The sequence below is a fragment of the Rattus norvegicus genome, chromosome 20 (genome assembly GCF_021556685.1).
Source record: "Rattus norvegicus strain SHRSP/BbbUtx chromosome 20, alternate assembly SHRSP_T2T, whole genome shotgun sequence".
In the NCBI taxonomy this organism is placed as follows: domain Eukaryota; kingdom Metazoa; phylum Chordata; class Mammalia; order Rodentia; family Muridae; genus Rattus; species Rattus norvegicus.
In genome coordinates, this window is record NC_141553.1 from 24,922,513 (window position 1) to 24,946,806 (window position 24,294).

General features: G+C 38.9%; 1 protein-coding gene and 1 pseudogene across 3 annotated transcripts in view; one reads left to right on the top strand and one right to left on the bottom strand.

Annotated features, from left to right (window-relative positions):
* Positions 1-24,294, bottom strand: part of Ctnna3 (catenin alpha 3) — a 1,520,222-nt gene that overhangs the window by 520,477 nt on the left and 975,451 nt on the right.
* LOC134483905 (ubiquitin-conjugating enzyme E2 S-like) lies at positions 19,603-20,263 on the top strand (annotated as a pseudogene).

Below are 24,294 nucleotides of genomic sequence, written 5' to 3' on the forward strand. Positions count from 1 at the left end.
GCTACATATGAAACCTAGAGCCCACATTACGTTCAAAGTGGAAAACAGAAATCATTTTCTTTAAAACCAGAAATGAGCTGAGAATGCTCGTTCTCTCCTCTCTCATTCAATATACTGCTTGAGGTCTTAGCTACAGCAGGAAGGAAAGAGAAAGAAAGAAGAATCCACAGACAACAGGTAAAATTATCGTGATATATATTATCTTAAAACCATAATAATTCCACAAACACACTTTTAGACCTGACACTTCCGTCTAAGTGGTAGGATAAAAGGGAAAGGAGTTTCTATATTCTGTCTGGTTATCAAATTGCATTACAGAGCCACAGTAAATCTCAAGTCCCACAGAATGATGTTGTTACCAAAACAAATGCACTGACCAGTGTAATAGAACACAGAAGCTTGAAATTCACCCTAAAGAGGGACTAGAGGGATGGGTGACACTTAAGAGCCATGCTACTCTTACAGATGACCTGAGCTTGTCCCAGCATCCTCACTGAGTGGCTCAAGGCCACCAATTACTCTAGTGACAGTGAATCTATTCCTTCTTCTGGCTTCTATAAGCACTGGCACACATATGCCAAATATTCATACACACATAAAAAATATAAAAATAATGTATCTTAAAATATAAAGAAGCCCATACTGTCATACTCATATGCTTTATTTTATTTTTTACAATTTCATTAAAACAAGCACTGGAAAAAACATGCCCTGGAGGAAAGACAGCCTCTTTAATAGCATATCCATGGGCAAAATAATAAAACTGGATTCCAGTCCTATGTGATATTTTGTATATGTTTATGCATAGAACATCAATTCTGTTAATGCAGGTGGGCATCCTGTATTTCATCCACAATGCACCAGGTCAAATGTCACTGGATGACTAACTGTATTTCCACTTTCATCTGGCTCATAGCTCATTCTGCCTTCACTGCTCTTTTTCAACATGTCAGTGCTTTGGGTATTACATTTTGAACAAAAGTTATCTTCAATGACATGCCCACCCCAAGTTTCCTCACATTTTATCAATAGAATCCAAAAGCCTGTATCGTATTTTCTAGGTGATCTTAATACCAAATATGCCAACACTCACACCAAGAAAATTTAATATTAGTCCTTTACATTGGCCTTGATAATAATTTTGGAGATAAGACAACAGAAGCTCAAGCAAGTAACACAGAAATGAACAAATAGAACTTGTTTATGCATCATAAGGAAGACATCACCAAGATGGAGAGACAACAATATAAGGGAGGGAACAGATTAGAAACAACACACTGAGTAAGGATCTAATATTCACAGTGTATATAGAAATTTAAAAAGAATTGAAAAGCAGGGCAAGAAACTGAATAGGTATTTGGTTGAAGGAGACATTAAAAGATCAAATTGCTATATGAGAAGGTGATGGGTATGATAAACCACCACAGAAACACAAAGTAAAATCACACTGATCAGCCTTAAAGGCTACAACCATGTCATTGGTATGCAAATGAATGAAACTAGCAAAGCAAGCTAGGCACGGAGTGACAAATATTATGGGTTTTATCTTATATAGTGGGACCCAAAATTTAAAAAGCAATAAAATCAAAGTAGAATTAGGGTTATGAAGAGGAGGCCAGGTGGGAAGAGGAAAGGTGACAGAGGAGAGTCACTGGGGTGAGATGCCATCAATGTACATGTAAGTGTAAAAAAAAGTCACAGCAAAGTCTCTTATTTCATACATTCAGTATTATTAGCAAAACCCATAAAAAATAATATATTATAGTTTGCTTGGCTATCCTCATAGTGACAGGAGATGAAAAGCATGAAAGTGTCCATTCATGTGTGACCAAAAGGGAATGATTGCTATGGGGAAGGCTCAATGGTTAAAGCTTCCTAAGGGGATGGCTTGATGGCCAAGTGCTTGCCGTGCAAGCAGAAAGACTGGAATTCAATTTTCCTGAGTCTATGTTAAGTGCTAGACAGGCATATCAGCTCACCTATAATTCTAACCCCTGAGAATGAATCAGGGGATTCTTGGGACAAATTGGGTTGCAAGACTGTTCATATAGGAATGCTCAGGGTTTAATTGAGAGACCCCTCTTTGATGTATGACACGGAAGAGTGCTTGAGGAAGATTCAAACACCAACCAGCCTCAGGCTACACATTTACATGCCCAAATGGCTACACATACTCACATATATGTGCATCACATACATGCAATCAGGCATACACATGCACAGCACATACATACACCAGGCACACTCACATATAAGGAGAAAAAAAAAGAACAAAGTGGAAGCCACTGTCCAGTGATGTTTATATGGTATGATTTAGCAGAGACATTTTAGTATGGGAATTCTAGGTATGTATACAAAGAAATTGCAATCTAATTCTTGAGAAGGTACCCATATCTACATTATCATTTCAATATTATCCACAATTGTGAAACAAACTATGTATGTGTTGGATTATGTATTAGTATAATATACACTATATACACAATGTATGGCACAGAATATTATCGCATCTTTTTAAAAACAGGACACAGCAGTATTTACAACAATATGGATGAACCTAGATGATAATATGCTAAGTTGGTACAGCCAGAGGCAGAAAAATATTACATCAGCACACAAGTTTAATATAAAACAGGTAGCTCTACAGAACCTTGGTTATTGCAAGTCTCAGACTTTGAGTTGAAGAGGAACACAGTGATATTTTTTAGTAAAAGTTTTGTTAAAAGAGTCACTATCAGCATAGATAGACAGCAACAAGGCAGCTGACCCTTCAGCATGACTCCGAACAGTGCATAGGCCCACAGAGCTGGACAGGGGTCTCCATTTGTAAGTTTCAGAGAGAAGTAGGAAGGTTTATGCTATGTAGGTGATGATTAAACCCTGTAAGTGCTAGTAGTCACATTGTTGCTCATACAGGGGACAATAGATTAGATAAAATGCTGTGTCCCTTTGTCTAACTTGTGGCTTTCATGTGAATGTACCATCCTTTGTCCCTGGTAGCATATGGTACTCAGTAAACACACGTTTAATGGATCGAGTGTGAAGACAAGGTCTGTAATTAATATTATAAACTTCTTTTTGCGAGTCAGAATTACAGACTCAGCCACAGAGGGGTTCCTGCCATCTCTTTTACAACAGCAATGATCTCAGAGAGTAAACTGGAGGTTGATACAGGTGAATGAGAGCTGAGGATACCTTATCCCAAACCTAATATCTATCAGGGACAGGGGAGAGGAAAGAAAATACAGTTGTTAGCAACATTGGGAAGCTACAGCAATACAAGTTGAATGGACTGAGAGATCAAGTTTGGAAAGAAGGCCTGTAATGAATGGTGTGTTTTATACTAGAAATTTGCTAAGAGCCTAGGGCTTAAGGACTCTGGGTACAAAAAGAAAGAAGTAATTAAAGACACCATTGGCTAAGAGGTGTGTGTGTATGTGTGTGTGTGTGTGTGTGTGTGTGTGTGTGTGTGTGTGTGTGTGTGTGTGTGTCAGGATATCAGGTTGTATTTAATAAATATCTTTCTAAGCTTTCCAATTTAAACACTAAACAAATTCTGAAACCATTTTTCTGTTTGTAAAATAACTTTTATGCCTACTTAGTACTTGCAAATTTTTCTAATGACTTGGTCATCAAAACTACGCTTTTAAGAGAAAAATAGTTTTCCATTGATCTTGTCCTTTTTTGGACATTTTTATTTACATTTAAAACGTAATTCCCTTTCATGGTTACTTCTCTGGAAACCTACTATCCCATCCCCACTCCCCCTAATTCTAGGAGGGTGCTCCCATCCACCCACTAATCCCTCCTGCCTTTCCACCCTGGCACCCCCCCTACACTGGGACGTCTAGCATTCACAGAATCAAGGGCCTCACCTCCCATTGATGCCCAACAAGGCCATCCTCTGCTATATATGCGGCTGGAGTCATGGGTGGCTCCATGTGTACTCTTTGGTTGGTGACTTAGTGTCTGGGAGCTTGAGGCTGGGGGGTGTGGGTCTGGTTAGTTTATATTGTTCTTCTTATTTTGGTTGCAAACCCCTTAAACTACTCAGTCCTTTCTCTGCTTCCTCCATTAGGGGTCTTGGTGCTCAGTCCAACAGTTGGCTGCAAGCATCCACCTCTGTATTTGTCACTCTCTGACAGAGCCTCTCAAGAGACAGATATATCAGGCTCCTGTTAGCATGCATTTCTTGGCATCCACAATAGTGTCTGTGTTTGGTAACTTTATATGGGACAGATTCCTAAGTATGTCAGTCTCTGGTTACATTTTCCTTCGTCTCTGCTCCATACTTTGTCTCTGTTCTTCCTCCTGTGAGTATTTTGTTCCCCCTTCTAAGAAGTACTGAAGCATCCATACTTTGATCTTCCTCCTTGGGCTTCATGGGGTCTGTGGATTGTATCTTGTGTAATCTGAGCTTTTGGGCTAATATCCACTTATCACTGAGTACATACCATGTGTGTTCTTTTGTTACTGTGTTACCTCACTCAGGATGATATTTTCTACTTCCATCCATTTGCCTAAGAATTTCATGAAGTCATTGTTTTTAATTCCTGAGTAGTACTCCATTGTGTAGATGTACCACATTTTCTGTATCCATTCCTCTGTTGAAGGATTTCTGGGTTCTTTCCAGCTTCTGGCTATTATAAATGAACAAAGTGGAACATGTGTCCTTGTTATATGTTAGAGAATCTTTTGGGTATATGCCCAGGAGTGGTATAGCTGGGACCTCAGGTAGTGCTATGTCCAATTTTCTGAGGAACCACCAGACTGATTTCCAGAGTGGTTGTACCAGCTTTCAATCACACCAACAATGGAGGAAAGTTCCTCTTCCTTCACATCCTTGCCAGCATCTGCTCTTTTTGATCTTAGCCATTCTGACTGGTGTGAGGTAGAATCTCAGGGTTGTTTTGATTTGCATTTCCCTGATGACTAAGGATGTTTAACATTTCTTTAAGTGCGTCTTGGCCATTTCATATTCCTCGGTTAAGATTTCTTTGTTTAGCTCTGTATCCCATTTCTTAATAGGGTTACTTGATTCTCTGGGGTCTAACTTCTAGAGTTCTTTTTATATATTGGACATTAACCCTTTATCAGATGTATGATTGGTAAAGATCTTTTTCCAACCTGTTGGTTGATGGTTTGTCCTGTTGCAATTTTATGAGGTCCCATTTATTGAATGTTGATCTTAGAGAGTAAACCATTGCTGTTCTGTTCAGGAAAATTTCCCCCTGTGCCCATGTGTCAAAGCTCTTCAACACTTTCTCTTCTACTAGTTTCAATGTGCCTGGTCTTATGTAGAGGTCCTTGATCCACTTGGACTTGAGCTTTGTACCACGCAATAAGAATGGATCACTTTGCATTCTTCTACATGCTGACTGCCAATTGAACCAGCACAATTTGTTGAAAATGCTGTCTTTTCTCCCCTGGACAGTCTTAGCTCCTTTGTCAAAGATCAAGTGAAGACAGGTGTGTGGGTTTAATTCTGAGTCTTCAATTCTATTCCATTGATCTACCTGCCTGTCTCTGTACATACGGACAGACAAAAACCATATGGTTTTTTATTATTATCACTCTGTAATACAGCTGGAGGTTAGGGATGATTCTTCTTTTATCATTGAGAATAGTCTTCCCTGTGTTGAGTTTTTTGTTATTCCAAATGAATTTGCAAATTGCTCTCTCTAACTCTATGAAGAATTGAGTTGAAATTCTGATGGGGATGCTATTGAATCTGTAGATTGCTTTTGGCAAAATGACCATTTTTTCTATATGAATCCTGCCAATCCATGAGCATAGGAGATCTTTCCATCTTCTGAGATCTTCGATTTCTTTCTTCTTTGACTCGAAGTTCTTGTCATATAGATCTTTCACTTGCTTGGTTAGAGTCACACCACGTATATTATATTATTTGTGACTGTTCTGAACGTTGTTTCCCTAATTTCTTTCTCAGCCTTTGAGTAAAGGAAGGCTACTAATTTGCCTGAATTAACTTTATATCCAGTTACTTTGCTGAAGTTATTTATCAGGTTTAGGAGTTCTCTGGTAGAATTTTGGGGGTCACTTAATTATACTATCACAGCATCTGAAAATAGTGATATTTTTACTTCTTCCTTTCCAATTCGTATCCTTTTGAACTCCTTTTGTTGTTCAATTGCTTTGGCTAAGACTTCATGTACTATACTCAATAGGTCTGGAGAGAGTGGGCAGCCTTGAATATCTATGCAAAAGTACTGAACACAATTCTCACAAATCAAATCCAAGAACACATCAAAACAATCACCTATTTTGATCAAGTGGGTCTCATTCCATGGATGCAGGTAATCCACTATATAAACAAACTCAAAGGAAAAAAAAAACACATGATCATCTCATTAGATGCTGAGAAAGCATTTGACAAAATTCAACAGTCCTTATGGTAAAAGTCTTGGAAAGATCAGGAATTCAAGGCCCATATCTATACAGCAAACCTGTAGACAACATCAAACTAAATGGAGAGAAACTTGAAGCAAACCCATTGCTCTTGTTCTTAACTCATTACCGTGTGTGGATGTTGAGGAAAGATTATGTATGCTATACACAGCAGAACACATTGCTGGGGCCGAAGTCATGGGTAAGTGGCTTAGAGCAATCTGCTGTTCTTGCAAAGTCTGCAGTTTGATCCCCAGCACCCAAATGGCAGATCGCAATCACCTACATCTCTCTCCCCAGGGAATCCAAGTTCTCCTCTGGAACAAGGCATACACACACAGGGCCACACAAATACACATAAAAATACCATATTTTTAGAGAGAAAAATATTATTGCCTCTTTTTCTTAACCAGTTCATTCTCTTCAAGATTTTAGAAATACAGATCCACCATAACCGGTCCCAATAAAGAGGATGATGAGTGAATTATCATGGATCTCCTGTAGACATGGTTTACAAAGATGAAGACAATGATATCTATTATTAGAAAGTCTAGATGTGACAGGATATGAACACAGAAACTGTCACAGACTGTATTAAGTCTGATCATCAAGCATCACAAAGGCATCAATCAGACCCATTTCAGTGAGAACTGGTTAAATGATAATAAAGTTGGGATATGTATGGATGATAAAATTCCCAAGTAAATCTTCAGCAACAGTGGGAATTTTGGTGCTCTCAACATGCCACATAACTGGATTTATAATGATGCCTAATTTAAATAAGAGAAGTCTATGGTTGTCTGTTCATGGGGGAGTGTTCACCACAAATAAAAGACTTGTATTCACCTACCCCTTACCTTTTAAAAGTGTGGCTTCCTTCTTTTCCTGATTATAAATTGCACAATTTGGCCATTTATTTTTGGAACATGTTTACATTTAGCACATACTAATTAAGAGTAGATGATTTCTTTTGCTTACTATGTATGTACGTGTGTGTGTGTGTGTGTGTGTGTGTGTGTGTGCATGATCACATGTGTGCACATGCCTATGGGGTAGAGGTCAGGTGTTTTTCCTGATACATCCATCATTCAATCACTCACTTATTCTCTACTGTGTTTTCTGAGACATGGTATATCACTCATTCTGGAACTTACAGATTACGCTGGCTGGTCACATGTGCACATATGTGTATGGGGGTAGAGGTCAGGTGTTTTTTATTGATAAAGTCATCATTCAATCACATACTCTCTACTGTATTTTCTGAAACATGGTGTGTCTCTAAATCTGGAACTCACAAAATCCACTAACCTGGCTAGACAGAGAATTCTATGGATCTTGTTATCTCTGTGTTGATCCAAATTACTCATGCTTACATGTTAATTAGTTTACTGACAGACATGCCCTATCATAGCTGGTACAATTGTTTCATGCTACAGATCTTGAGTAGATTTTTGACATGGCCTATTGATTTATGCTGATTAAACTCTTATAGAAAATGTCACAGAATATTTTATAATAACCTAGAAATTGTTGATTTGTATGTATGATTGTATTTGTATATGCTGTACATATGCTAAAATAAAATTGTGAACTTTAAATTAAGTTATACTCCTTGATATTGCGAATGATACTGTCAAAGAAACTGAATATTTCAGGAAAGCTGAGAATAAGAGGTGTAAAATGAAATATGTGTTAATGGGGACACCTGGGAAATAGTTAAGCAAGTACCATCTTCTGTGTATGGCTAGAAGTACGTTTGGCCAGAGCACTGACTTGTTGGCCTTGACCTCCAAGGTCCTGCTGTCAGAGATGAGCCTTCAATGATGCCTGAAGCACCCGGCTCCTTGGCTGCCAACTCTGGTACTCTCCAAAAGCCAAGCACTTCTACTTTTCTATATGACTAATGATTTTAATTTAACTGTCTTTCTTTCCTGTGCTTGCCAGAATCTTGTTCATATTATAATTTCATTTTTGGGAAAGGGAAGGAATAACTACTTTACTACTTAAAGCAGTGTATTGGGCATGGGGAATCTTTGACAAGTTTCCAAGATTTAGTAGTGGCCTACAGGACTCTTAGTGAAAGGTGTGGCTGGTGCTTCCTCCAAGTGCTAATAACTAAATACAATATATTGAATGAATCCAAATATGGAAATAAAGTTCAAATGCTCTGATCTCTGTACCTTCTCCTTTATTTTCACATTCAAGTTATATATGTTCATAGGTACTATACAAATTTGAAAATTAACATTGATAGAATAAAGGTAAATATTTAAATATCTGTTAAGTTCACCATTTATGGCAAACTTCAAATCAGAAGTCTGGAAAGAAATTCTACCTAGGGTAGGAAAGTAACCAGTTGTGACTGAAGCCTCTTTGAGGACTGAGAACATTCTAAATTTCATGTAAAAAGTTTCGTTAAGATGGTCAAGTATACGTTTTAGAAAACTCAGCCAGCTCCTCCCCTTGGACATCTGGTTATCCTCTCAAGCTCCACTCAGCTGCAAACAGCACCACTATCTGACCATTTACGCAGAGAAAACCTTGAAGCATCATCTTTGACATCTCCTCTCCTTCCTGTCAGACCCTCATATTGCTACTCAGATATCTGACAAACCATCTGTGTTTCTACTAGAACTGTCATAGGAGGTTCAGTTAGAGCCATTATAAGTCCCAGATTTTATTGACTGAAACAGTTTATACCTCACTGTTCTTGCTTCCACCCTGGCTCTTTTTCAGCCCATTCCTACTCCACAGTGACTCAGAGACATTTAATACAAATTGGGACTTACAACCTCTGTACTAAAAGACTCTTTATTGGGTCACTCTGGTTCATAGAATATGGTCAAACTCATCTATAGAGCTATAAAGTTAAGCATGGTCTGGTTCTCACACATCCTTGAAAAGAAACAGAGGTGATAGTGGATGGGTGGTGGAGAATGAGCGCTAGGATGAGGAGACAGGAAGCTTTGGTCAGGATATATTGTATAAGAGACTGATCTAGTTTCAATTAGAAATATCTTGCCCTCAATGGGAACAATTTTATCTTCTCCAAAGAATTTTCAATGCTTGAGAAAATTTTAATTATAGTAACTTAGGGGGTATTTTATTATTTGCATTTAGCAAGTAGATTTTTAGGAATGCTATTATATGCATTATAGTGTGCATGAGAACTCCCATCACACATCCATACACACATGCACAGACGTGTGTATATATACACAGACGAAAAGTGGTCCAAATGTTTTGAAGTGATGAGATTGGGAGCTTATTCTACAGACCTCATCTTCAGTCATAATGTCAGGAACATGGGAATGCTCTGCTCAGAACACTCTTCTAGCTGAAGTGCTGGTCATAGATTTCATTTGCCAGGCCTTTCTGGGACTCACTGCTTCCACTAAAGCCTGTGTCCTCACACAGGTTGGCACTCCTCCAAGAACTGCCTGTAAGCAATGACTAATGAGAGAGCAGAGGATAAGGACTGGGCCATCTTCACCTTACACGTCCTCTGGCAGGCTACCTAAGCCTGGCATTGCCTTCAGACTTATTCTAATTGTTTCACATCCCTTGCCCAGTTGTTGATTTCAAGACCATGTACTCAACAGAGCTTGCACCTTAATTAACAGCCCAAATGCTGCTATCTGGATAGCACAGTCCACAACATTGATTTTCTTTCTGCTTTGAGTACCATGTTGCACCCTTATCTCAGGTTTTGAGACAGACCTTAGTATTTCTGCAGATCTCTGTTTGAAATCTACTTTTCCCAATGATCTAATTAACCAGAACTCATCTGTTGGAATACAAGTTTAACCACAGTTGTCAAAGCCCTCTTCTACCTTGCTGAATAAATTGCTATGGGCCTTTCTTTCAAATTACCACCCTCTGAAGTGTTTACAATAAAATGGTGTACTTTACTTTCTATGATTCTCTTATCCAATTTTGCCTTCACTATAATGGTACTTGTTCAACATGAACTTCCATGTCTGTTTCATAATCCTCTATTCACCACCCTAGTATATCCCACCACCTGACCTACACAGCAGATGTCAGAGCCAGAGTCTTGAGAAAACAAAACAGGAAAGAATAATCTGATTCATATAATTTTTCTCAGAAAACTTTTTCAAATGTAGATTTGAAAAAAGCCATAAGTGCCTCTTCATCTTTATCAGAAGCTAAAATACCATTGTTTTACTAATAAGGCAAACCAAAAATTTCCAGTTTCAACCACCTAAGGAAAGTGTGATCAGACAATTTAAGCCTTTTTAAACATTACTGTAAGTTTCAGTTACTTTTTGAGGAGATATCATGATGAAGGTAACTTGTGGAAGAGGTTATGGGGCTTTGCTTAGAGTTTCAGAGGGTTGGTCCATGACCACTATAGCAGGAAGCTATAGTGCTGGAGCAGAAGCTGAGACCTTACCTGTTGAGACAACAACCATGAGGCTTCAAAAAGGCCGCACCTCCTAATCCTCCACCAACTGGCATTGCTGACCAACTGCTGACCAGGAATAGAAATATATAAGAGTATGGGGGACATTTTCATTCAGCATTTGCTTGTTGTACAAAATAATGAGTTTTATTTCTTCCATCTTTATTAAATTGGCTATTTCTTATTTACATCTCAATTGTTATTCCCTTTCTCAGGTTCCGGGCCAACATACCCCTAACCCCTCCCCTTCCCATCTATATGGGTGTTCCCCTCCCCTCTCCCCATTACTGCCTTCCCCCCAACAATCAGGTTCACTGGGGGTTCAGTCTTGGCAGGACCAAGGGCTTCCCCTTCCACTGGTGCTCTTACTAGACTATTCATTGCTACCTATGAGGTCAGAGTCCAGGGTCAGTCCATGTATAGTCTTTGGGTAGTGGCTTAGTCCCTGGAAGCTCTGGTTGGTTGGCATTGTTGTTCATATGGGATCTTGAGCCCCTTCAAGCTCTTTCAGTCCTTTCTCTGATTCCTACTCCTTAAATTTTTACTGGTGGATTTGAGTTTTGAAGTCAGCTTCTATTGAATTTCTAGAATACTGTAATGGGTTTGGCCTAATGCTGCTCATATTCTTATGTTACTTTTGATCCCCAAAATTGTTTGCATGAGAATCCTCTCATCTGCATATAAGACCTGGAGAGACCCTGTCCTGGGTTGGTTCGGATTGGTAATATAGTTGCTGGCCGCCAACGGCTGGGAAGAGCATCAGAGCCGGGACTTTTAAGATGTCCAGGAGAGAGATCCCCCATGCTAGTAGAAGGAGGAGGAGAAGGTACAGGACAGAGAGTACACATCCCAAATAGAAACCCAAGGATAATGGTCCAAGAGGGCTGCACAACTGGGTCCAGGACAGCAAAGAAGGATTATAGGATTTAGTAAGTAATAACTCAGGAAAATCAGAGGGAGGTGGATTAGCCACATAGAGATTAGGAAGTAGCTTAGTCATTGACCTGTTTTAGGCATATCCAAATATAAAGGCTGTGTGTGTGTGTGTGTGTGTGTGTGTGTGTGTGTGTGTGTGTGTGTGTGTGTGTGTTTAGTTTGGGAAACCAGAAGTTGGGGCTGGTAGGAAGGAATGTAGCCACCACAGGGATATATTTAAGTATTTAATTGGGTACTACTACAAGCTAATATGAAACTTGTATGTTATGTTTTTTGAGCCCGAGTCTTACATATAGAATACTAAGCCACCTCTGAGTTCTTCTGTTAATCCTACGAAGTAAGATTTACAGAGTACTTGTAGATGTACTGTTGATAATTTAGTATATATGCCAATTTATATATTATAATATATATTGTGATGGGTATGCTGGGAGAAATTTTTCTAGATTTGTTCATTTGTTATTGTGAAGACTCACCATGAATCTTGGCTACCCCTTCTGGTAGCAACTTACATAAAAAGACATGGAAGGAAGAAGGTCTTTGATTTTGCCTGCTTGCCCTCACTCTTGCTGGAAAGTTCATCTATCCAGCTGCTGAAGCATTCCTCTGCTGGTATTAGAACCAATTTCTTTGGGATTCCAAAATACACTGAAGACTACCTGAGATAACCAGCCTCATGGACCGAGCAATTATCTGTTTCTTGACTTTTCTGTGGGATACAGACATTGTTGGACTAGCCAGATCACAGCCTATAAGCCACTTTCATAAATTCTCACACATATATACATACACACACATTACATATGCATATATATACACATACATACATATATATACACAATTCTTGTTCCTCTAGAGAACCTAAATAATGCAATTTTCTTTCTTCTCTTTCTTTTTTTCCTCATTCCCTTCCTCTCTTCCTCTTCATCTTTCTTCTTCATTCTCTTCTCATGAGACAGGGTCATACCATGTAGCCCAGTTTAGAACTGTGGTCCTCTTGGATATGCCTACAGAGTCCAGGATTATAAACATGTGTTTGATGGTAATACATATTGACACAAAATCTAGGAGAAGCACCTTGTTTCAAAGAATAAATTTTGAAGAGTGTGTGATGGTTTGAGTATAGCCACAACATTCAATACTTCCTAATTTTGGAGGCTAGACTTTCAGCTTCTAGGTTTCTCTGGAATTATTTCTGAAACTAAACCTTTATCATTTTACAAATTTATTGTTTCTAGACTACAAGTATAGTCTCAATTGTCATCTAAAGTAGAATACTGCTTTATAACAGACACTTCAAAGATGCTTTTGCAAAGATTAGACACTTTATATGAGTTCATGAGTTAACTACGAAGCTTGTATATCCACCCCCACTGGGTGCCTTGTAAATTGGGCCAACTGATTACCTGTCAACAGAAGAATGTTAATCTTAAGAATCATTAATTTTGTAGTAAATTAATGTTACTACAAAAAATTAGTTGTATCTGGCCTGTCTCGTTCCCCTTGCTAGTAGAGGATACATAAAAATAGCTATCTTATTGTCAATAAGTTTAAAGATGTATGTCACCATATTTGTTATATTCTTTTTATGTGCATGTCTGTATGTATGTATATGTTAGGGCAGATGCTTGCAGAGTCCATAAGAGGTATTTATACCCTTTGGAGCTAACGTTACTAACATGAATACTTATAAATATGGATAACAAGGACTGCAGTCACTTTTGCTCTGGAAACTTCATACCATGTCATATATGATATGAATATATGGAATAGTGACAAGGTACTGCCCATGAAATGTGACAAGATAAGTAAGATTTACCCAGAGTCAGAAAGTAGGGAATAGGTCAAGTCTGAATGATACTCTGGGGAGTAAGGAAGAAAGATACAAGAAGGACTCTTTATGAAAAAGAAAATCCTCAAATTGAGGGGAAAAGGCATATTGAACTGGGTAGACAGGCTAAGGGAATAAAAACAAAGCAATACTTGAAAGGTTTATGTACAAGGAACCTTGAGATCTACAATGCCAGAGGGGCTGTAGTATTTATGACAAGAGGTTGTCACATACAGCGTTTACATATTTCTACTATTCTGGATTATACATTAATTTGCTTTATACTTCCAAAGTTTTAGACAAACTGACTATATGCTTTGTGAGGATGGACAGGAAGAAGGCATCAAAGGCAGAGAGTTGACATCACATAATATTTGTCCTGGAACTAGGTGTGTGATCAAGCATTTAGTGGCTAGCAGTTGAAATGAGAACTTATCACAAGACCTTAAAGGCCTTGTATACAGATCCACAAGTTTATGATGACTGAGAACTTGCATCCTCATACATGTAGCAGAGCAACAGTGTTGAGAAAAAATTTGAACTCTACTTACTGGATATTTTCTCAAGGAATTAATGAAAATTCAGGTTTAATTGTACATATATCATAGAAATGTTATTATAATTTAGACATTAATGATTTAAAGTAAATTGAGGGTTAGGGGAGCAATATATACTTAGCAAGTTCCTAAATTATGTTTAAAATTTATGATTACTCCTTATTACAATCATACGAATTCAGACATTGCTCTCATTTTACAGTTGCTGGGGTAAGCAACTGATTGAGATTCACAAAGTGGGCAGATCACCCAGATGGGTTTTTTTTTCCCTAATTTTAACCCAAGGTTGTTTTGCCAGTACCATATGTATAGTATTCTTCTGTCATTTCTGTGTGCCATTGTGTCCTTTCCTCCTCTGAGAATCTATGATACTCTCATTTGAATAAACTTTAGAAGGATTATGTATCAAAAGCATATGAAATACTAAGATTATTAAGACCACATCATATTGTCAAATATAAAGAATCCTTTATCCAGCAGTTCAGATTTAGAAAACAGTATTATTTGCACTTATTTTATTTTATTAGATTATCTTATGTTAATTTAGCCCAAACAGATATCATTATGTCATATTTATCTTAAAGGTAATAAAATATCACAGTGACTATAATTTGGTTATAAAATTTTTACCTTTAATTATAAAAAAAACTATTTTGTTCTTCTAAGAATCTTCAAGCTTTTCACTGAAGATATCTTCACATTATCTGCTCGATAAACCCGGGTTCTACACGTGGTTATGCTTCTAGCTACCTTGGCTATTTAAAATGAGGATCTGTATCAAGTTTTACCAAATGCACTTTTTTTAAACAATATGTAATCTGAGTATAGCCCATCCTCATGTTTGAAGGGAGGGATGCTGCGTGTACACACTATCATTTGCTGTTACTTGTGTGGTGCAGAACTGTCCTCTCTGTGGAGCATAACGGGTAAGAGCACTCACCTCCCTTTTGTTGAGTAGATTACAGGAGCTTGCTAATTGCAAAGTTTATCAGCATATTAAACAATCCAGTGGAGAGTAACTATGGGTTTTCTTTCAAATCCCTATCATCAATAAACATCCCAGCCCTCTATGTCACTCATCAATGTATTAGGTAGCACAGCTGTTTGAGACTAAAGCACAGTCTTACAAACAAACAGGAATGGATCAAATTAAATAACTACATCTCTTTTATTTCAAAAATTACAGAAGAATTGAAAGTAACTCCTTTTCTTTTCCTGCCAAGGATTTATTTTTCTTGATAAATACAGGCGTTCCAAAGCCTACTTTGCTTTTTTACCCCCTGTGCTCAAAATGTGCTGTTGTGTTGCAATTCACTTATAAAGATTATGAAAGAGAAGAAGTTGTTGCATTGCAGAAAAGAAAGAAATTGCAGAGACCTAATTACACATTTACTTTGCCAATTGCTCCGGACCTTCCTTCCGTGGAAGAATTAGCAGTTTTACCCACACGTATAATGAGGGAGAAGTTTTGCCAAAAGCTGTCTGCTGTGTTCAAGCCTTCAGAGATACGTGGCATTTCCTGGCTCTTAGTTAAGTAGTGATCTAGGTACCAATTTTTATGTCTGTGATGTACTCCCAAGCAGGATTCCTTAGTCAGGGCTCATAATCAGCAGATGCATCATGCAAGACACGACTTGGGCCCCATCCAGGAAATAGTTCCTGGATCCACCTCAGTGTGTGCTCTTTCCGTATCCCATTCATGGACCATTTATATCCAAACCTTTCCATCACAGCTTTTCTAAGACATGATGGATGATATCAGCAACCTTGTGATTTCACTCTTTCATTGCTCAGGTGAGGTGGCCTACCAGAAATGTATAGTAACATTTTTGGGTCGATGAACCTGTTCATGAGCACACTTGTGAATACTAAGTTCTTTTCTGATCTTACTGGTCCTTGTAAGCAAGAGAACCTTACATTTTGAGCAATTTCTCCTGGAAACTCTGTTAGGATGGTGTTTCTAAAATTCCTTCTACCATGATGGGAGGACACAGAGACAGTTGAGTGACAGTTGAGGGAACAATAGTGATGAGATAGCATAGTTTGAACTACATGATTTATACATGGCATTTATCAAGTTCTTGTCTGGAGAGATCAAGGGACATACTTGTGTGATGTCTTTCAGGTAAGATGAGCCTTTTCTTATGTGAAAATACTGAGGTCATGAACTGATGCTAAATCTATGTTGAAAACACGCATCCTCATATCTCTTCTCACCAGGCAGCTCCACTTGAACTGTTTCACATATAACCCCAAATCAAATTATCTTCCTCCCCTTTGGGAAAACATTCCATGCTTAAAACCACTGATTCATTAAAAAGCAATTGGAAATTTTTACTCCCTTATAATTGGAACTTGATGCATGTGTAATGTCCAGAAGAAAAAAAGAATGGTCTGTAAATATTTACTTTCAAAGCTAACAAACTTGACATCAGCCATAAAACAATTATTTAAATTTTCTGTTAGGTATTGTTTGACCCAATGGATGTGCTGAGTTCTTACTGTTCTGAGCACTCTTTTATGTTCTGGGAATACAAAGGGTACAATAAAGACAGAGAAATAAATCAAATATGTGCAGCAATAAAGTAGATGCCAAGTAGCACTAATCCACATAAGATGATAAGGGGAAGAGGGTCATGGGATGGAAGAGGGGGAGCACTGGATGAAGAAGGCATTTTGAAAGCAGGGTCTTGCAGTGTGAGTATCCCATAAAAACAAAAGCAAAGAATGGGGATGCGTAACAAAGTCTCACCAAACATCAGGTGGAGTAGGAAGACGCTAGGGCAAAAGCCCAGGAAACCTTTCTGGCAAATTGAAGCTTGGCTGGAGTCGGCCTGAGGTCACAGAACCAAGGCTCCTTCTGAGTTAATTTGCTCATGAAAGCTTTTCTGAGCCCAAGTCAGTGCAGATTCCTTGGAGATATTTCTCAAGCTCTGAGCTCCATCTTTTTATCACATGGATCTCTGATTCTGATTAAACACCTACATAAACTAATCTGCCCCTTCTCCCAAACACCAAGAAGAATAAACCTGTGTGAGTTTGTGATCTCCTATAAGACCCAACATCTGAAAGAGTATCTGGATATTAGCAGACACTCAAAAGAAATAATAGTCTTATAAGTAAACATTGGTAAGTAATGATAGGTAATCTGTAGGTTGGAACCAGATTGTCTAAGCATTAGTGGACATTGTTTTGTGGACAGCAGGAACTACCTAGCTGTGTTGAATTTCAGAAGGGGAACATGATTTGCCACAGTGTGGAGAACTCATGGCAGTGCCTGCTGTTAGATCACCATAGGGCATAGCAACTGAGGAAGGCAACTGGACATGGTGGTGCGGACCTATGATGCCTGTGCCCAGAAAGCCAAGGCAGAAGGTTCTGGAGTGAAGATTCTGTCTCAAACAACAGCAATTATGTTGATGATAATTGGTGATGAATAAATCAAAAGAATGCAACACTATCATGGATAATGTGTATTTACATCCTCAGATTTTGATAGCGAAAAAGGAAGTAGCAGTGGGCAGAGTTAATGGTTATTATCTCTGGTGATTCAGATTGTGGGGGTGAGCACACCACTGCTGGACGTTTAAAGTCAGGAAACCTGATTCTTTCCAAGGGAATATAGATTCAAACGTAACTTGACTTGTAAAAATGGAAATCATCACACTTTAATAACTTAAAACATCCAAAGTCCATCCCAAAACTAATTTTCAAGCTTCAAGGGGAAGGAATTATTTTTTTGGTGGGGGAAGGTGATATTTTACTTGCTTTAAATGTCACATGCAAAGTTATACCCTACAAGAAAACAAATATGACCATAATGTATGCACTGTAAAACATCTTCCTATCCCTGGGACTTACTCATCCACATGCTCTCTAGAGCTCTAACTCCCTTGTGAATAAGATATTCACCACTCCAAGAAAAAAAGTAAATGAGAAACCAAGACAAATCCTTCAGAAGTGAGACCAGAATTAGTAGATAGCATCCCCGACCATGGCTACCTGCCAAAAAACTTTAACCATAGATTAAAACCATAGCCCCAAACCAACACATTATATATTTCTGCTTTACCTTCTTGGTGTTGGATGAATAGAAAAGAGTTAGGGTACTTTGTGTGGAGGTGTGCCTCTGTATATCCATTTGTTAATTCTTTACTGGCAGAGAGCTGAATGCTGGCAGGATATTGGTCCTCACGTGCCTGAGGCAATGCGGAATTATATCGCATTGGCTGTAATGACAAACTGATAGCCAACAGCTGGGCAGGAAGTAGGGGGCAAAAGAGAGGACAGGAGAAAGAAAGGGAGGAAGTGAATGATGCTGGGAGGTGAAATAAAATGTAGGAGATTCGTTAATGAACATGGAGAGGAAGGGATGGCCCAGAGCTGAAGAGAGAGGTAGAGCTAGCCTAACCTTCAAAATATTAAAAGGCCTCTGAGTTATTTGTATCAGTGGTAGATTTGAGAAAGTCCATGTATAGAGAAGAAAGGAAGAAAGAGATAGCAAGAAGGGAAGAAGGGCAGGGATGGTTGTGCACAAGAAGGAACAAGAATGCCTGGGTGACTCCCTTTTCGAAATTTTCTATGAAAAATTTAAGTCTATTAAATGTGAGTGTACTTTTTCCCACTAAATTTAATTTCTATAACATTTCAGAAAAACTAGTTTTTTAGATTTTATTTATTGACCCTTAATTCAACATCCCATCAATTCTGATTTGTGCTGTTCATTTGTCACCAGAGGTGAGGCTATGGAGTCTGCTAGACCTATTAGGAGCCACACCCTTCAAATGATTGACCCCACTATCAGCTGTCTACAGCTCATCAGTTAGGATCGGGGCTCCTGAACCCCTTCCCAGTCCATGCTAAAATGTCCACTGGCCATTTTAAGTTTAAGAATAATACTTTGCTATCATCCAATGTTCTGTAAGGAAACACTGTCTTTATTCTCCTGCTGTAGATAAAATACCTTGGTTAAAGCAACTTCAGAAGGAACTTATATATTCCATGTTATAGGCCAGTTCTGTCTGAAAATCCACAAAGGCACAGGCTTGAGGAACCTGACTGTAAAGTATCTGTACTCAAGAACTCAGAGTTAACAACACCGATCAGCTTCCTTTCTTCCCTTACCCGCAACCGTGGAACGGGTACACCCACAGTGAGCTGGTCTGGGCCCTGAGAATATCATAACTGACAAAATTGTAACAGCTTCCTTTGGAAGCATAGGAATCGCTCTAACATACATGCTTCATGCATACCCCCAGCACTCACTGTCACCTTCCTAGAGCTGGAGTGATTTTCTTCTCACTTTGCAGCAAATAAAACTAAGTAGCACCAAGTAGCACATACATTCCAAAAAGAAAGCAAATATTGTTCTATAAAAATATGCATCAATAGCCTTTTAAAATTTTTTAAATTCATAAGAAGAATCATTTATATCCAAATTTTTATCTCCATGTACAAGGAGGTGACAACATTGACAGCAGATCCACCCGATGGCATTAAAGTCTTCCCCAATGAGGAGGATCTCACCGATCTGCAGGTTAACATCGAGGGCCCTGAAGGGACCCCCTATGCTGGAAGTCTGTTCCGTATGAAGCTCCTACTAGGGAAGGACTTCCCTGCCTCCCCACCCAAGGGCTACTTCCTGACTAAAATCTTTCATCCAAATGTGGGCCCCAATGGTGAGATCTGTGTCAACGTGCTCAAGAGGGACTGGATTGCTGAGTTGGGCATATGACATGTGCTGCTGACCATCAAGTGCCTGTTGATCCACCCTAACCCAGAGTCTGCACTCAGTGAGGAGGCAGGCCACCTGCTTTTGGAGAACTACGAGGAGTATGCTGCCTGGGCCTGTCTGCTCACAGAGATCCATGGGGGTGCATGTAGCACCAGCAGTGAGAGGGCTGAGGGTACCCGGGACCTGGACAGTGGGGCTTCAGGCTCCTCCGCTGACCCTATGACCCCAGGGGTCCTAGGAGGAGCTGAGGGTCCCATGGCCAAGAAACATGCAGGTGAGCGAGATAAGAAGCTGGCAGCCAAGAAAAAGTTGGACAAGAAGCGAGCACTGAGGCGACTGTAGTGGGGCTCTTCTCTCTCCTTCCCTCTGTTCTATCCCACTCTGTCTCTAAGTTATTTAAATTATGGCTGGGGTGGGGGAGGGAGATGGGGGGGCGCCAGAACCTGGATTTGGTTTTCTAAATAAAAAGTTGGAAAAGCAAAAATAAATAAATAAATAAATAAATAAATAAATAAATAAATAAATAAATGGGGGTTGGGGAGTTAGCTCAGTAGTAGAGCGCTTGCCTAGCAAGCACAAGGCCCTGAGTTCGGTCCTCAGCTCCGGGAAAAAAAAAAAAGAGGAAAAAAAAAAAGAAAAGACAAAATAAGAAGAGCCCTAGTTCAGAACAAGGCAAGACCTACCTGATAATGGAGTCCTTTCAAAAGAACTGACAAGCAATGAGCTTCTATCTTGATATTTATATACGAAGTGGAAAATCACATAACCAGAGAGCAGATATCCAAAGAAGGCAAGTTAGATATGTAAATTATATCCTCTATGCTTATGGAGGTCATGAAATAAACTGCGACATAATTTCTACTAGGTTCCTTAATTTCTGCTCCCCATCTCTAGAAATTATTAAAAAATGTATTAATGGGGAACATGGGAAGTGGGGGGAGCTGGGACTAGTGGGGGAAATGGAAACTGTGCTTGGGTTGTTTTGTAGGAGAGAAAAATCTATTTTCGGTAAGAATATAAAAAGGAATAAAGTTCGAAACCAATGACAGAAGATTTAGTCAGAGGTAATTTCTATAACAATTAAAAAAACACAGGTTAGGACTTAGCATTAAATGATTTATTATTATTATTATTATTATTATTATTATTATTATTATATTACTACTGCTTTGTTTCAACAAATCTAATCTAGACATTAAATAAAAGATGGTTAAATTCAAAAAAGAGTTTATTCATGATGCATCCTGACATGAGCAGCGTATGGAACATTTACAGGTCAGAATCTGGTTAAACTGCCTGACTTTATATGGTCGAGCCAAGTCTGGGCAGAATAAGTTTGTCAGCGGTGGTGGTGCTAGGAAGCAGCCACTGCAGCTCTGGTCTCTGCTTTTGTAATCTTCTATCTGCATCACATAAAATAGTGATGGGTCCAGGCACCACACTCTGGCATCGTTCAAGATACGAAGGGAAGGGCAATTCAAATACATGGATCAAATGGGGGGAGAACATGGGAGATGAGTCTACAGGACAGACAGCCCATAGAGGAATCCTTATCTCTGAAGGATTAAGGAGGGACATGGAAAAGGCAGCAAAGGGGGAAAAGAATGGGTAGAGCGAATCACCTTCAGAACTGTGGCCCAAGAAATGCATTTTGATTAACCTGCATCCATCAAGAAGCAAAACAAAACAAAACAAAACAAGAACAACAATAAAACTCCCACTAATCCACATTCCTCACTTTCCTCCTGTCCCCAAGGCTCTTGCAGGTGCCTCTCACTGGCCTTGTCCAAAGAGGCACAGAAAAAGCAAGGGCACCCCTGGCAGGTAACAGGGCAGGAGTAAGAAGTCAGCTGTGAGTGGAAAATAACCAAGCAAATTTCTTAGCTATGCTTGACTTCTGCTTCACAATTCTGTCTTTGTTACTAGTTTCTGTCCCAATGAATCAAAGTAGAGGATTTTGTTGTTGTTAATAAGAGACAATAGTACCTGTAAAAACAGTGTCCCACATTTCAGTGAATCTTCCCTAAAATCTAGTTGCATAAAAAAGAATCTTGGACATAGTATGAACAAACACACTTTGCACTATTTAATTAATCTCAAAGGCAATCATCTCAGTGTTATGACTCATTAGCTGGAAGAAAACTCATCGACAATATGTTTTGTGCACAGAAGAATTTTAATTAATAAGCTGGACACATTTATCCGGAGATTACAATAAGACATCATTATTCTCAGAACATGAACTTTGAGGGTAGGTGTTAGGATCCTGCTGAGTTACAGAGAATGAACTTAAGGATGTTAAACACGATTGCTTTGAGGCCACCAATATATCAGCCTTATGCGTCAGCTCTTAGCTATACTGACAATTGTTTATGACTACAAATCACCTGTGCCTGATGTGATATTCAAAGTACCTTAGGAAGGTAATATGAGCAATATCAGGAGTGGGTGGCAGAAAAATCATTCCAGCAATAATACAGAATATAAGGAGTTGATTCAATGCAGAGACATTACTAACAAAAAGAAGTAGGAATCTCAAAAACTTTCTTTTTAAGGGCAGTGCTATGAAGGGGAAATGGGGATAGAGAGGTTACTGCAACCTCTGAGTCAGCTACCTTTCCTGTCTTTAACAAATGCCACGTAGGTGTTAGGACTCAGTCTAATCGCATGCTTTTCCAGAAAGAAGTACAAATTACTTGGATGCAGACAAGAGAGATATACAAAAGGAACCTGACCGAAGGTGGATTCTTTTGTGGACACTTTAACAAGAAGGTTTAGGAGAGCAGGTTCCCATAGACACTGAGACCTTGGTATTAGAGAAAACCTAAAACAAATTATAATAGAAGTTAATTTTTCAAACCATTGAATCTTTTAAAAAAAAGCTAAATGCAAAAGAACAGACTGCCTAACATGCCTTTGAAAATGTTCGTGGATCACAGACAATATTTTTATATTGTCAGATAAAACCTTTTTCTGAGCTACCTGTTCTAGCATCACAGATCTTTCATCATGTAAATAAAAGAAATAATCAAATGTACATTGTTCCTCACAATGCCTTGAGCTAGGCATCTATGAGCATTCACTTAAGAAAAAAACAGCTTCGAGTAAGGAGGTTCCAAAAGAGGGCCCTAAGAGCTGGATCAATGGTCAACAGTTATGGCCACTTGCTGCTATTAAGGAGAACCTGAACTGGCTTCCTAGTCCCAAGTGCCTACATACTCCAGGACCCAGAGGTCTGGTGCATATACGTGAACACTCACGGATACCCATGGACTCACACATGTACACAAAACTAACTTACATTTTTAAAAACAAAATTGTCATGTGTTTTAATACAAATAAAATTACCTGCTCTGTTCCCTCTCTCCACCATTCCATGGCATAGTCTCAATCTGATAGTTTCTTTTTTTTATTGTTACATACATGGTATACACAGACACATACAGACACACGTATGTGTGTGAGTATGCACTTTTTTGTTGGTTGCAGCCAGCAGTTTCTATAGCTCCTTCCTTGAGGGTGAGAATCCTTAAAATTCCAACCCTTGTACTTTATACATGTCTGTCTGTTGGTATTTCCTTTGTAATAGTATATGCATCCATTTCTAGGACATACTGTTCCACAACTATCATCCTTTTATTCTGGCTTTGGCACTCTTTGCACCCCTCTTCCACAAATTTTCCCAAAGATCCAGTAGCTATGATATACATATATCTGCTGGGGCTGGGCTCCCTGCAATCTATCCATCTCTACATTTTACCCAGTTTTAAATGATCCTACCTGGATACAACATTAAATAACAACTATGACCAGCATGACAGGACATCGGTAAAGCTGGAGTAGCATTCGCAATTTGCATGGTAGTGGAAACCAACAGCTACCTAAATGGACTTCAGATCTGCTCAAAAGGAGGGGAATCATGGCTGCCAGTGGAAACCTAAAATCTTATCTTTGTATCCACAAGTAAGTAAAGCTGCCTCTTCTCATCAAAGAACCTTCTCTTTCCAACAAATGGAGACCATCAGAAAGGCAGAGAGAGGGGGAGAGAGAGAGAGAGAGAGAGAGAGAGAGAGAGAGAGAACGAGAGAGAGAGAGAGGGAGGGAGGGAGGGAGGGAGAGAGAGAGAGAGAGAGAGAGAGAGAATCCTGATATTCATCAGGCACAAAGATCATTCTCAATTTAGTCGATCCAATGACACATTAAACACATCATTTAAGCAAGATAATAAAGTGAGTCAAAACTTTAAAATTACTTCTGAGTATAGGCTATAATTTTGTTCTCAACTTCCCATATTTGATCAAAGTACTTCCTCAGGGACTTTCTGACATAGCAGCAAGTTCTGTTTTTAATATTCTCCTACCTATGTCTGGTCATACTTGCTAGGTTAGAAGACAGTATCCTG